The following is a 16,397-nucleotide window of genomic DNA, read 5'->3' on the forward strand; positions in this document are numbered from 1 at the left end:
GATTGTTGACACGGTGTGCTAAAAACTTTATGCGGTTATGATAGTGTGCCAAATTTTCCAATATTGTAGACGTACGTGATCGTCGGCGGCGACCTCATCGCAGATTCAGGGCACAAGACCTGCCGCGGGCTATTGGTAGTACTTATGGCGGAAATTGCGTTGGTTCGATATATGAAGAGTTTACATTTAGTTGTCACATGAAGGATAGAGATAGACGATATTAATTAAACTATCTATGTATGCAGTCACGTGTATAAATGTGTGTACATCAACAAACCAGCAAAGTTACGACTTGGACATTATACTTAATAGTAGGATTCGCATCTCGTGATAAACAGATCAATTAAACAAAATTAATATTGTGAAACTTTCCACCAATTGACTTCCCAAACTAAGCAACGCTTTTACCACCGATATACTTAAGTAATATTAGTATGGAATGGAGCATGATTTGGATTTGTAATAGAAAATACTGTTTCATATAGATAGATAAACCAAATAATAAAAAACTGGAACATCCGTGACTCAAATATAGATATTTGTGTGCTTCTATCGAAATTCGAACCTGGGTCAGTAACACTAGCCACTCCGGTCGTCACTTACTCTACGCAGCCGAGCCAAAAACTGCAATTCCACATCGCAGTTTCGAGTTACAGCTCAAACATTTGACACTCTACGAACTTTTGAACGGTTACAGAACGGATTATATCGCATTCCATATATGTAAGCATGAGACAGTAATAATATGGCAACTAAAGGAAGGGAGCGAGCGGGTGCAATGTCCTGCCACGTACCGGGCTGCATACTTAATGCGATCCCCAGTGTTGCCACCCTACGGTCTTCACAATAGATTTGCTGTTTTCTTATTGATTCTATCTGGCTTATGGTATTTTTACTGTTATTCATGAGCGCCAAGACAATTAACAGTGGTTGTTTGAAGGGAAATTTAGTTATAATCTAAAATAATAATATTGAACTAACCTTTACTGCCAACAAATAAATGGAAAAAATAGTTAATTTTTCATGATTATCAAAAGTTTTTCGGAAAACGCAGTGGGTATATTAAGATTCTAATTATATTTTGTAACTACTGTCTTATACATAACGACTTCTATCTAACCCTTTTACCGACTTATAAAGTAAGGTACACTTACAAAACTTTGTTTTTTAGCACACACTAAAACCAGTTATACGAAATATATAAGTATTTAACTTTTGAGATTTTTAAAATATTATTTGTTTTTATCAGCAATACGTTAGATCAGCGAACTCTGTTTTACAATTTATTGTAAAGTGTTTCAGACTTTTAGGGTTGGCAACACCGGGTTCTACTGGGTATATTATAAGCCATTCACCGATCAATAAAAAATCCCTTCGTCTCAGATTGCATTGGACTTATTGCGATCATTAACGTTAATGTGAATGCAATGGAAGTCATCTAAAAGCTGCCAGGTGTTATATTCCGGGAAGTGATACTGAACTATACAGTACCTACCTTCTAAGTACAGTCAACTCATTAATATCTGCCACAGCGGAGAGTCAAAAATATCTGCCACGTACTATCGGCCCTAGAAATAGAGGCATATCAAATATTTAATTATTTACTGGAGTAGGTATCTACTGGTTTTTTGAGAAAATAATAAAATCATAGAATCTTAAATTTTATTAAGGTCTAGTATCTGACCTGACTGGCAGATTCATAAACTCCTAACTGAAATTCTGCATAGACTCTTTGTGATGTAACGTATAACGTATACAGGGATTTAAATTTTGTAGGATTTTTTGCAACGCGCCCTCGTTGGTAACCGAAAAAATTATTTCAAATAAAAGTTATTATGCCCGGATAGAATTTTAAATTAAAGCAGGGGCTCCCCAATTTTTTCAGTTTGCGACGCACTTACAGGTAGTCTCTTTAAAGCCAAAGAGCCTAGCTACGCGTATAGTCGACACAATATTTGAATAAGTTTCTAGGTTAAAATGATACCCCCACCGCGCAACAGGGCGTCGCTTTGCAACGTTTGGGATACCTTAGGACTCTACTATAACATTAGTTTATATGAACCGAACCTACTTATAGTAGTTTTTAGGGTTCCGTAGCCAAAATGGCAAAAACGGAACCCTTATAGTTTCGCCGTGTCTGTCTGTCTGTCTGTTCGCCTGCGGTTTTGCTCAGGTACTATCAATGCTAGAAAGCTGTAATTTTGCACGAATTTACGAGTATATAGCTATGCCGACAAAATGGTAAGTGATAAGTACTTACAATAAATAAATTTTTTTGAGTACCTCTCATAGACGTAAAGTGGGGGTGATTTTTAGGGTTCCGGAGCCAAAATGGCAAAAACGGAACCCTTATAGTTTCGCCATGTCTGTCTGTCTCTCTGTCCGCCCGCGGTTTTGCTCAGGGACTATCAATGCTAGAAAGCTGTAATTTTGCACGAATTTATATGTAAACTATGCCGACAAAATGGTACAATGAATAATTCAAAAACAATTTTTTTTAAAGTACCTCCCATAGACGTAAAGTAGGGTGATTTTTTTTTCTCATGCGACCTTGTAGTGTGGGGTATCGTTGGATAGGTCTTTTAAAACCATTAGGGATGTTTGCAAAATATTCAACTTTAAAGTGCAAATTTTCATTAAAATGTAGCGTCCCCCCCCTCTAAAGACTAAACCGGTGGGTGGAAAAATTTGAAAAACGAACTGAAACCTAAACTTGGAATATTCCGTACAAGATACGAAATCCATAGAAAAATATTGCTTAATTTTTTCGTAATGGCTATGGTACCCTATTTCGGGCGTGTCCGACACGCTCTTGGCCGGTTTTTGGTTAGTGAGTATATATCATATTGAATCGCAATACGCTAAGATAGAAGTAGATAGGACTTACGAGTATTTCCGTAATCGACAGAAATTCCTGTATGTTTATAATGTGAAAGGAATACTAAACGACTCGTGCTTATGATCAAAAGTGCCGTTATAGAATAACACTCTATGGATAAAGTATTAAATGCCCCTAAGATACTGCAATGCTACAAATTATATCGATTTCAATCAACATGACATTTCACAAGAACAACGATTGAATAATCTTACAAGAAATACTCACTACGAGTATTTCGAAAAGTTATACTTCTTAGTTTCAGTGTACTTAAAATATAACCCGACTTTGAGGAGCATAAGGTTTAGTTTTATAACTTTGTGCGTAATAAATAGACCCTTGTCATAGTGCGAAGTGAACTTGCGCTAGGGCAAGGAGGCATTGACTCGACCACCCGTCACAGTATCTCGTATGTCTATGTTTGGCAAAGAATGCGCGTGAGTGCTCGTGTGTTGCAGATGAGCGCCAATAATTAATGATCAGGTTTTTCCTGCTTCATGTTTATTGAGGGTTTCTTGACAAAATGTCGCTAGATGGCGTTAGTATCGTGAGCTCCGTTTGACGTTACAGTCTTGCTTACGATTGGCTTATTTAGAAAGAAAGAAAATACATTTATTCACAACACAAGACACAACAATCGTATTAAAAGTACAAATAGACAACACGAAGGATAGTATGTGTCATTGCGGTTGTGAATCGGATGCTGGCTCAGCATAATGCTGAAGCGTTAATAAACACCCCAGCGCTGATTTTCAGCCAGCACCATAGGTGAACCTCGGACCGCTACGAAGATATACTACTACATACACACTATTAACTACTTAAGACTAGAAAATAGATAATTTTAAATTTAAAACTTACACACATTAAAATAAAATTAGTACATAGCGTAAGTACCTAATTATTATAACTTTTATACACTTACTTGCCAAGTATACAACCATTACGCGGGCTAAAATATGAAATTAACAACCGAAAAAAAAAACATTTTTTTTTATGAAATAGTGTTGTAAAGGAGAGGTATTGGGACTTTTATAATGACAACAAATAGCCTTTAAGCTTTCGCCCAAAGATGTAGGTACTTAGTATAGGTGAGGTATATTGCGAAACTGAAGTGGCAGTGGGCGGGGCACATTGCTCGCAGGACTGATGGCCGATGGGGTCAGAAGGTACTCGAATGGCGTCCGCGGACCGGGAGACGAGCTGTCGGTACAGTCGGTAGGCCTCCAACAATCGCGCGATTGCGGTGGGGTGGATGCGGAAAACACAGACCGGTCTGAGTGGAGAGCCTTGGGGGAGCCATGCCCAGCAGTGGACGTCTTTCGGCTGACATGATGATGATGATGATGATGAGGTGTATTTAGTTATTTAACCAATCACAAAAGTGATACAAATGATAAAGTTGTCATGCGGGCCAACTAGCCTGTCACAGAAACCTTCTTTCATAACAAAACAGTTAATTACCTATATTTATAATACCCATACGTCCCTTTGCTGGGTATAGGCCTCCTCTCAGAATGAGAGGACTTGGGCCGTTGTTCTCACTAGGGGCCCTGCATTGCGGATGGGGAAGGTTTGGTTCAAGATCTTTTCCTTCACTGTAATCGTAAAGCTCGTAAATTTTGAATGTAGTTTCGCACATGAATTTAGAAAAATTCACGAGATGGGAGCCCGGGTTTCAATTTCTTGAGAAGACATGTAAGTATCAGCCTCACAATATCAAAGAAATTTATTTCTTTGCACGCCATTACGATGAACCTTATAATAGGAAGCTGTTTATTGCATCGCTTTAAGCGCAATAAAGCGTTGTTCAAATAATAACGTATCCAGATGAAAGTGAGATTAGCATTAAAGATATCTGTGCACTAACCATTGAAAACTCGGAAGTTCCATTAGAAAGTTATTTATTAGTTGCTTAGTATAGCTAGTAGCTGGATTCAGTTGCAGTCAATGTTATTTTATAGTACGAAGACTAGGGTCGATCGCCCTGTCATGTGGCCTTAGATTACTGTAAAGTAATTGCACCAGACCATAAACGTATGGCATTTACGACACCGATTAATTCTTACAAATAAGCTACTTTTCGAGTGGATAAAGCGAAGACATGCGTAATAAAAACAGTGTTATCATACAACTTATATTACAGATCTCAACAAAAACATGCTGTAAATAAAGTTATGTCTCAATTGAAACGATTTGCCTAAGTAGCGAACAGCTAAGGCGAAGAAGATAGATGTAAGAAAATGAGTAATTTTGATTAAAATCTGACCTATTGTGTGATTCCAGACTTGTGCTGTTGAAAATACTGTAGGAGTCATCGCTACTGTTCCACACTTCCTGATTTTTTTAGTTTGCATTTATGCCAGCCAACAACAGCAAAGTAATTTCATTGAACTTAAAGCAAAGAAAAAAAGTGATTGAGATGTGTAAAGTGCACCGGGAAGATAATAAGTCTGCTGCTTATGTCATAAGGAGAATTCCCACGACGGATTAGTGTGAGGTTGAAATTGAACAATGATTTAACGAACAATTGTTTGAGAGTTGAAGTCTGACATTATCGTCAGTATGTACGAAGTGTTATGCGTAGAGTTAATGAAAATAATTAAGAAGGAGTTTGTATCAGGAAGCGTTCTATATTCACTGATTGATCTTCCTGAAGATCGAGAACCAATAACTGAGGCTTTATTGTCTAACACACTTGGAATCACAACCGTTTTTACCACTTCTTTCTGTTACACGATATAAGACGAGGGTAGAAAGAGATGGTGAATGCGATCGCAAACGTCAATGCGTTTGACAATACCCCTTAGGCGTTTTCCTTAGAAAAATCTGAAAGGCGAGCTAAGACGAGCCCACGAATTCGTAAAAAAAGAGATCGAATAGCGCTTAATGAAAATTCAAAACGAGTAGATTTACAAAAAGGAAGCTACCTAATAATTTCATAAGTTCATAACATCTGATTGAATTATTACGAATATTACATAAATCGTGTAATTAAATAAGTATGTTCACATTGCAGAATTCCAAGTACGTTGCACCACGTAAACAGAAACAGATGCAAGAGCATTTTTAAAATGTTGCCGTTCTCATGCCGTGCAGGTGTTTAACCTGAGGATTTTAAAAGGTTAGTAAAAGGATGCAACGCAATCGCACTTGCGAAATAAATAAAGTTACACAGAGTTGAACCTTGTTAATGTTTTAACAGACTTCATAAAAGGAATTTCTACAGAATTAAACTCTTTTTAAATAGCTTAGCTTAGCTTAGCTTGTGCTTTTTTTTAAATGTTTGTTTGTATATTTGTTAAGATCAACAAATAGAATTCCACCCGAATCTGGTGATCAGATTGATCTGAACTTTGGTACAAATATGCAGTTCAATGACAAAACAATTAAAAATAAAGTTGTGTTAAATACTTGTGCCGTATACATATCATTTAATAATATTGTAAATCTGTTTTAAAAAAAAATATATACCTCGTTGAGTTTCTTGCCGGATTCTTCTCAGCAGAGGTTTTTCCGAACCGGTGGTAGATTTTTTTTTGACATTCATAAGTGCTTGTTATAGCCTAAATTGAGTAAAGATATTTATTATTTTTGACTTTGACGGCCAACAAAAAGTAGAGTCAGCTGAAAAATTAACTAATTTATTTTTTAGCAAAACTTGTATCGTATTTGTTCGGAAGATGGTATTTAAATGTTACATAGCAGATTATACCTTCTAAGATGTATGTACTTATCGAATCAGCAGTATAAAGTATATGTAGATGAAAACACAAAGCATTGACTGTCTTTAGACATACTATCAATACAAGCACTGCGTTTTGCTATTACCACAGTCATTTCTGCAAAGATGTCAGTTTGTCACTTGCTTGACATTTATTCTAAGACATCTGTTTACGACAAAATATATGTAGACTTTACAAAACACTTATTCTGTATTATATTACAACTCGCAAACAATAAATTGTGCAAGGCCCAGATAATCATCAAGCGGGATTATGGCTTTCGAAATGTTTTAACGAAAACTGCGCACGATTCGCAATTTGCAACATTTTCATGGTTGTTTTAACTGTGCCTATTATGAATGCGGTTTTAAGACTTATCGAGTTGTACTTAATTCTGCGATTAAGAATGAAGTAGTTTCGAGAGCTCTGCCATTTTATAGTTACGACACAATCTCATCGTTATGAAAAAAAAGTAAAAAAAAAAGAAGCAAATGGATCCGATCACAGGCCTAGTTTGACTTGTAAAATTTAAATAGAACTTTGGAATAAGCCAGCTAATCGGTGGGTAAATAATTCTGAAGAATAAGAAACAACCAACGTTAAGCTTCATGTGAATACTTTCGTACGCAAATGAATAAAAATACATATCAAAGAATGCAACACGCACAACTGCTATAGACTTCACATTAACGATCCCAAGCCAAGGATATTTCGGGACCTATTCGAGAATGCCAAAGCAATATGATAACAATGTTACCTAAGACTTCCATTTTACATAATAATTGAGGAGTCATAACACGAGGTAGGACTGTCTATGACTTTCGAAGTAATTTAGAAGCAGACTATGCGACTGGAATTGCATTTTTCGGCATCAGATACCATTATATTAAACCTATGAGCTCTAAACGCGTATAAATAAAATATTGGAATTATATGATTCAACGGATTCGGGTGCCTATTGAACTCAGTTGAGAAGCCGCATTTATAAAGACCTTGTTGTGAGCCCGAATTTTAAATAGCTAATTCAGTATAAATAAAAATGACTCTTGACATCCTTCTGACTAAATTATGTGTTTATGCAGTTCCTCCACCTATTAGTGGTAGCACTTAGCACGGTGAACGGTCGTGTTGCTCTGAAGGTGAGCCCTGGTTGAGTTCAAAACGCGACAGTGTAGTGTGGTGGTGGTGATAGACTGATTTGTATGATTTGTGTGTGTTCTTACAGTGTGAAGGTGCAGGAACTGCATGAACACGCATTACTTGCATAAACGTAGCTATCATAAGGTCTCGGATGAGCAAAGTAATTTTTTCAGTTCATTGATATGGACCTCCGCGAAGTAACGCCTGATTCAATACATTAAATGTAATTTATTCGATCAAAATTATATACATTATACAGGATGGCCCATTTATATCGGTCAGTATGGGAAAGTCTGAAACTATACGACAGACGAAAATTTCTTCTTAGGAACCATGACATTGATTTTAATAACAAGAAAAACTGCATTCATGCGTTTAAAAAAAACCTGTACTCAGCTCGGGAATCGAACCCGGTTGTTTTGAAAAAAAAATTACACTTACACTATTTCTATTTAGATATCGATTGTGTACGTCTTAAGAATCACAGCAAGCTATGATACCGTTGAAGACCTTAAAGCAGCCATTGAGTAAATTTTAACGCAAATTCACCATGTCAAGATACAAAATGCAATAATAAGATCGTTACCTAACCGTGTTGAACAGTGTATTGAAAAAAAAAACGGTGGACACTTCGAACACCTACTAAAATAAATTAAAGTATGTGAAAACAAAGCATTTTATTCATTTTATACATAATGTTTCATGGAGACATTTACTGCTTAAGACGTACGTACGCAATCGATATCTAAATAGAAATAATGAATTTTGTTTTTTCAAAACAACCGGGTTCGATTCCCGAGCTGAGTAAAGGTTTTTTTTTAAATACATGAATGCAGTTTTTCTTGTTATTAAAATCGATGTCATGGTTCCTAAGAAGAAATTTTCGTATGTCGTATAGTTTCAGACTTTCCCATACTGACCGATATAAATGGGCCACCCCACCCTGTATACTTAAACACTATCCCAGAAAGGAGTGAAGTATAGTGTAGGAGTAGGAGTATTTGGCGAAAAATATATGAATATGAGTAATATTTGCATAGAAATACTTGGCTTCTCTTTAATCCGTTTTCAACTGTTCCAGTCAATTCTAAAAGTATATGAACCTCTTATTATTTTGACGCAATAAACTAGCATACTAGATGCGTAGATTTCAAATTAGTGACACTGTCACGTCCAAAGATGTTGAGATCGTTTTGAGCTTGAATGTAATTAATTGTATCTAATACAACGTCAAGAGCAATATTGTCATTATATCGCTTTATCGCTTCGAATAGAGATACAGATATGCGCCGTCTCGCCGAGAGGTGTGTGACTAATTTCTTGCGGTTGACATTGACACGTCACTCGATACCTAACTGTATAAGATACCAATAAGCAATGAATAATCAAACAACTCCATATGCAAAATTTGTTCTCGGAAAGTTTGTAGGATGTGTTTAGAATTGCGCTTCGATTGAGAATAAAATAGTGGTGAAATTGTGACTCTTGTTCAGGCTCTACTTGTAATTCCCTATTTAAATCAGGCTTTTGTCCCGGGGCCCGGGACCGGGAATAAGGAATTTTTGAGTGACTCGATTTCTAGAAGGTCATGTTACTTATTACCAAACGAAATAAATACAAAGATAAAGTTTTTGTTCTTATTGCATTTGAAAGAAAAAATGTGCGAATAATTTTCAGATTTCAAAAATGTGCGGGCGTCCTGTCCGATGTCTAGAAATCCTACAACCTTAAAGCATATCCTGAGATCTAAGATATGGTAACACTATATACGAGTAGGTATGCGCAAGATCCAACCGGATCGCTAGCCTCATCCTACTTCTATCCTGCTGCTAAGACTAAGATGTCTAAGAGATAGAGACTTCCGGAAGATACTTATACTTAGCAAGATGCATAATTACTTGAGCCCTCTCAAACACAGCTTAATATTGCGGTTGTATATGGTATTTATGACCATCTTTATTGTTTACCTTCTTTCTTTCATGAAAAAAGATGGCAAATTTTAAATTAGTGGAGCTGTGTATCCTTACAACGTACGAATCGTCAGTAGGTTGTTATTTTTAACGGTAATATTTTCTTTGGATCGAAACTTTGGGCAAGGTATAATAAAACGTTAAGATAATATTTATATTCTTGAATCTAACTGTTTTAGATGTCGGTACCAAATTAGGAAATAGAAGCTGAACACAGTTACCTCCAGACTATTTGGTGGGTGTACTAGTCTCGTAGTCGGATGAAGTTAAAGTAAGACCTATAATTGTCGATTCGGAATGAATGATAATAATTTAAGACCAAATAAATCAAAACCAATAAATTTAAATTGAATTGAATTGAACCCTCGTTATTTTAAAATTACCGTTAAGTTATGAATTTGAAATATCAGGTCGACATTCATTCCGGGTCCACAAATACTTTAACCAAGAAACCAACAGAGACTAGGTATACATTAACTAACTGCATTCCCGCAGTCTAAGGGCATGTTTTGCCTCTGATAATTTCCTGGTATTTTACCTCACATATATATCTACTGTCTTAAAAAATACTTGTGATATATGCCATTAAATAACAAATAATTTCTTAAACTTTAATTGAATTTATCTCAGTACCTACTGTTAAATAACGTCAATACCAACAAAGTTTTTCTCTTCATGTTGTTAGTGTTAGTTAGTTAGTTAATAACTTAATAGCTTTTTTAATTTGATTTATTTCGCGTATTTCTCAATTTAAGTTATTTGTACTTTCTTTTGATGAGATCATGTGATATTATGTTAAAGTTAAAACCGTTTCAAGTGAAACTAACTAAAAACTTGAGTGAGAGTCACGAGCTCACGAGTGAAATGGACAAATCTTGTAGTGGAATTAACTTGGCATTGTTTTTTCGCAATCCTACTAAGACTAATAGGTATTATAAACGTAATTGTTAGTGCTGCGTTGTGTGTGAGCGCGTGTGTGTGTGTTACTCTTTCACGCGAAAACGGCTTAATCAATTTATACATCGTTTTTTTAGCATTAGAAAAGGGTAAACATTCTTGACGAGTCTTTTTATTGAAAAACGTTTTTAAAAAAAAAACAGTAACTATTACTTACGATATCAAAATAATGTAAATGATCATAATTATGTCCTTGCTAATTGTTCCATATTTGCTGTGACTTCGTTTTCAATAGTAGATTGTACAACAAGAGCATAAAGCGAGCCATTTTACTCGAGGAGGTGTATGTACAAGTACATGTAGCTAGAGGTGAGACGTACTAGGCAAAACGCGGACTGAGTCTTGAGAGTACGCGTCCACAAAAATACTAGGTCCACGAGTATCTACTAGTATCTACTTTACTCATTGACTCATTGCGTAAACAAAATGATTCCCGTAAATGCGCTCCCGTAATTGCGTATACACCGTAATAGTTTTAGTAGTTTTACGAATATCGAACTACCGAATTCACGTCAGTTCAGTCTTCATACTTCATATTTGTTTAATTTTAACTTATATTAAATACTGACTAAAAAACTTCCGTTCATACTTTATACAGGTTTAGGATTGTCAGCAATTTTTATAAAATTTTCATTTAAAAAGTGTACATAAATGCTAGTTTTCAAGTTAGCGGAAGGTTGTCAGCCTAAAAGAATCGCGGGCGGGAACGCGTTCTCACGCGTCCAAGCCAAAACCTATTCCAAAAACCTATTCCAGTAAATACGTCTCACCTCTACATGTAGCCAGGGCGAGGGGAAAATGGGTTTACTTAAATTATGCTTTTCACTTCGATTGAGAGGAAATTAAATAGCAACAGTGGAACAGTTGTTCACTTGCCAGGTACCTTTTATTTTTCATGGATTGCTATTTAATTATAAATTTTTAGTTTTATTGATTTATTTTAATTGATTTGATTGATTTTTTAGTTATACATATAATAAAAATTATTAAAAAAATATATCAAATTTTTTTGTTTGTGGCTGTTGACACCTGATTACCTTGGGTCTTAGACAAAGATATTACTTTATGCACTAGAGCATAAAAAGTAATTTTATGTCGCTTAGATCCAGCATAAATAGCAACTTTAAGAGCATGGGAAGTAAAACGTGTTTTTCAATAAAGCCTAACCATAAAAAAAAACATTTTTAATACACGCTTTTTTGCTGACTGTACTTTTTGTTGACTGTACTTGCATTGTCACCCAAACTACATTTGCATACCAAATTTCAAGTCGATGCTATTAACCGTTGAAGAGTTCCGTCCTGCGGAGACAATCCTGGCTGGACTACCAGGAATCAGGATGTCACTACTTACTAGATTATTGTATTGTCACTGGATTTACATAAGTACTTATGCCAAATTTCAAGTCAATCCGACTACTGGAAGTTGTTCGAATTTTACTTGCAAGATTTGACTACAGACAGACAGGCAGACAGACAGACAACGGAACAGGTGAAACTAAATAAAATCTTGTAAAAAGACACGTCAAGATCGCTTTTCGTCTTTGTAATGCTAAAAAAATTAAGTGAATAGATGAAATTTATGCATGCTAGCTGGATTGGAACTCTGAAATAACATTTAAGCTACTTTTTATCCAGAATTTCCTGCGGGATAATTAATAATTTGTGAATTTGATTTAGTAGGCCAGTCACTCAGCAATTAACATCATCGTTGTTCAATGTTAACTTCGGAAAACTGTTTAATCATCTCAGTTAACGAGAGAAAGACTGAGAATTAATTACACGCATGTTTATACAGTTACATGTAAACTAGTTGTTGCCTGCGACTCGGTCTGCAAAGAATTCGTTTGTCGCTAGACCGAGGGAACTGTACAATTTTCCGAGATAAAAACCCCCTATCTAGAACCGAAATTTCACTTAAATCGGCTCAGCGGTTTAAGCGTGAAGTAACTTACCTTACCTACAGACAGATAGAGTTACTTTCGCATTTATAATATTAGTAATTAAAGCTAGAATAGAAACATTCTGTCAGCGAAGGCGGAGCGTTGCGGTGCGGCACGGAGGCGGTACCAGGTGTAATATTCAAGTTAATGTGAAAGAGACCACACAGAATACTCCGCCACGCTTATTTCCCGTGCGTTATTCTGTGTGGCCTCTTTCACGTTAGCTCGAATATTACAACCGGTGCCGCCTCTGCGCCGCGTCGCACCGCTCCGCCTCCGCCTTCAGTGTGTTTCTAGCTTAAATAAGGAAAGAAAGGTTAAAGCTAAGGATTGTTACTGCTATTTTGTACTTTTGCGTTTGGGTCTTGTATTTTTTTGCAGGTATCATAAACTTAGTAAAGTTGAAAAACTCCCGACATTGTCATTTCAATGTTCAATATCTCAAGAATGGCTGAACCGACTTTTATCAAACAACAGGAAAACCCACTTTTACGTAAAAAAAAACCGCAACGAAATCGGTTCAGTCAGAGCTATGATGCCACATGCAGAAAGCCTATTGCAAGGCAGCAGCATTGGCGTCAAATTTATAACACTTTTTGCTTCGGGGGCACCACCGCAAATTGTTCCCAAGAAAGTCATCACGAAGTTCCGCTACCAATTGTCAACCCACGATCACTCCGTCTGGAGTGTAAAGAAGATTTGGTACAGTAAATATGTAGATGTAAAAGTTAAAATAGATTCCGCACGCAAATTTGTCTGTAAAGAATTACAGCTGTTCCGCGAGAACTATTTACGCACTCACCGTCTCTTTCCAACCTGATCCTAACCGTTTGACGGTAAGAAATAGTTTTATTGTGATTCCGAGGACATAGGTAGGGGGCATCCATAAAATCACCTAGGCGATTTTGGCGATTTTACGACCAAACTATTTTATGTAAATTTATAATAATTAGTTGAGCTTCGATTTTATTTTGTAAGGACTATCCTTTAACCGTGGGTACGTAATAAAAATACAAATAGATCGATGCAGTCATCACTGCTCTTTAAGATCCTATCAGATGCCTTGGAAGGCGGCCGCACACATGGACTGACTCATAAATAGCAAACAAACGACGAAATAGGTGCCTACTTAGTTTACTGAATAGGACAAAACATTAGAAAATAGAACTATATCCAATGCAAAGCAGAATGATGCAGCAAATGTGGACTGTAGAGGAAAGCAATTTTTTCCATCTAAAAGCAAAATATCGAATGATTATTCAGCAACGGCCCGACAAGTTTCGATCTTTTCGGAAGATCTTTTTCAATGGTGAGTGCGTTCACAAAAGACGGGCTACTACGAAACCCGACAGACAGACAGACATGGCGAAACTATAAAGGTTCCGTTTTTGCCATTTTGGCTACGGAACCCTAAAAATAGCAAGAATTTACGTGAGGTGTTCATCAAAAGCATGGTGTTTGTTTCAAAATATAGCACTGGATGTTGACTCAAGTTTTTATCTGGGTGTTTAAAGACCTCGCCTCGCATCCGTTTCAAAGATAAGAAGTCAAACCCAAAAGTACCTGTTATTATATACGCTACTACCTGTGTTTGTATCTTTTATCACTATCAGGTTAAACAAATGCCACGAGACAAACTAGTCAAAGTCAAGGTCCAGCTGTGTTCACACTCGAATTGAATACTTACTTGACTTGTACAACTACGCGTATGTAGGTATAAGTTGCACATTACTTCCTATAATAATACTGAAATAACAGCGTGCTACAGCCAGAGCACGCGATGGTTTGCTTGCACAGAAAGTTTCGGTAACGTAGGTTACTTTAGTGGACAAGGCCACTAGGTAGATACAAGGTGTACTTATTAATAAAAATAATTGTGTTTTTCGTGTTAGCCTTATTGGCACAGTAGGTAAACAAAGGTGGGTGGTGGTGGTTAAGGTAGGGCCGTGAGTGGATTTTAGGTGGTATCTGAGGTAACACCACCGCCCATAGAGACCTGCAACACCAGGGGTATTGCAGATGCGTTGCCAACCTAGAGGTTTAAGATGGGATACCTCAAGTGCCAGTAATTTCACCGGCTGTCTTACTCTCCATGCCGAAACACAACAGTGCAAGCACTGCTACTTCACGGCAGGATTAGCGAGCAAGATGGTGGTAGCATTCCGGGCGGACCTTGCACAAGGTCCTACCACCTGCAAATGCCGAGCACTAGAAAAAAAGAACCTACTGTTAGGCACTATTTCGACTGAAATTACATAATAGAAAGCATGTCTGGCATATTAGTAAAATATGGAACAAAAATGAAACAAACTCCGCACCTAGGTATCCTTTTAATAAACATCTTGAATTATTAAAATATAGTTTTTGGTTTGTAATTTTCACATTCTAAACACATTTAACAATTTCTTCTAATCTATGAACTCGTCTTTAAAATTTACTAGCTGCAGGTTAGTGAACCGAAGTTCGGCCGAATTTTTTATGTTTACCGAATGTTCGGTCGAAGTTCGTACCTATTCGGTTCAAACCAAATTCGGTCCATCTATTAATTTGTTTAACAAATGTCGCACAGACACGGATTAAAATATAGGACCCTCTACAGGTATATCTCGGAAATTTAGACGATGATAGCGATAAACAATTTTTTCGTTGACAAAGTCGCTGGATAACGATTTTACGAATAGGCACAATACTTTACTATTTTATAACAAAGGTACTGTCGGTGCCCTAACATAAGTACTTATCCACTTTTCTATACAACTAGTATGAAAAAGTGGATGTATAAATAGGTTATAGTACCTATAACCTAACACATTTCCTAGTTTCCTACTTCAGCATTAGCAATTCGACACTAACGTTTACACACTGCACGTTTGCACTTTGACCCAAGTCGAATAAAGTTACTTTTACATAATAAACAAACGTACGAGTAGTACCTATTGGTACCATACACTTATGAATACAATAGTATTTCATAGAATACCTAACCGTTAATATAACTGTGTTTATTTACGAGCCGCTTGAATAATAAATAATGTCAACAGCCACGATTTGATTGGTCCAAATCCATCCAGCCGTTTTAGCGTAAAAGAGTTACAAACATACACACAAACATACTGTCGCTTTCGGTATAAGTAGGAAATAGAAAGATGTTCAGATTCTAATCTTCGAATAATATCTGCATGTGGCGCAAAAAAAAACAACTATTTCGTAAATAAGTTCTGCTGGCCACTGTTTATTTTGAAAAGTTTGACACAAGAGAAAACTGAAACCTAGTTGCTTTAAAATTTTAAAAACAGAACATAGGTACCTAACTCCATGTTCCTATGCTTACTGATTGAGGCAACGGTCATTTATTTTGTATCAGTAAGTGTTTAAAATGGATTCTAATCTACTTCTTCTAAATCATTTCATAACTGCGTGTATCTATAGAAGGTGGGTAGGGTACTATGCTAATGAAGACTTCGCATTCCTGATTTAACGGCATCCTCATGAAAGCTGACTGAACGCTTTATAAAAGCGATAGCATAGTTTGAAAGAGAAAAAAAATATATAAAAAGATTTAAAAATAGGGGTACGAGGATCTTTAAAGATTTAGAAGACCCACTCCCGCCGAACTTCCGGAGGGGGGAGGGGGATGTAGAGCAGAGCCCAAAATAAACAGCTACAAAAGGTATGTATTTATAAATTAATCAATTAGTTAGGTAGCTCTTTAAGGTCAGAAATAGTTTTTTGCCGAATAACGTCGAACCAAAAAACTTTGACACTGAAGAAATTGTCTGGATTCG

General features: G+C 36.4%; 1 protein-coding gene across 1 annotated transcript in view; it reads right to left on the minus strand.

Moving 5' to 3' along the window:
• Positions 1 to 16,397, minus strand: part of btsz (bitesize) — a 113,665-nt gene that overhangs the window by 96,239 nt on the left and 1,029 nt on the right. The gene's annotated exons all lie outside the window — the stretch shown is intronic.

This window comes from Choristoneura fumiferana, chromosome 4, assembly GCF_025370935.1.
Source record: "Choristoneura fumiferana chromosome 4, NRCan_CFum_1, whole genome shotgun sequence".
NCBI classification, from domain to species: Eukaryota; Metazoa; Arthropoda; class Insecta; order Lepidoptera; family Tortricidae; genus Choristoneura; species Choristoneura fumiferana.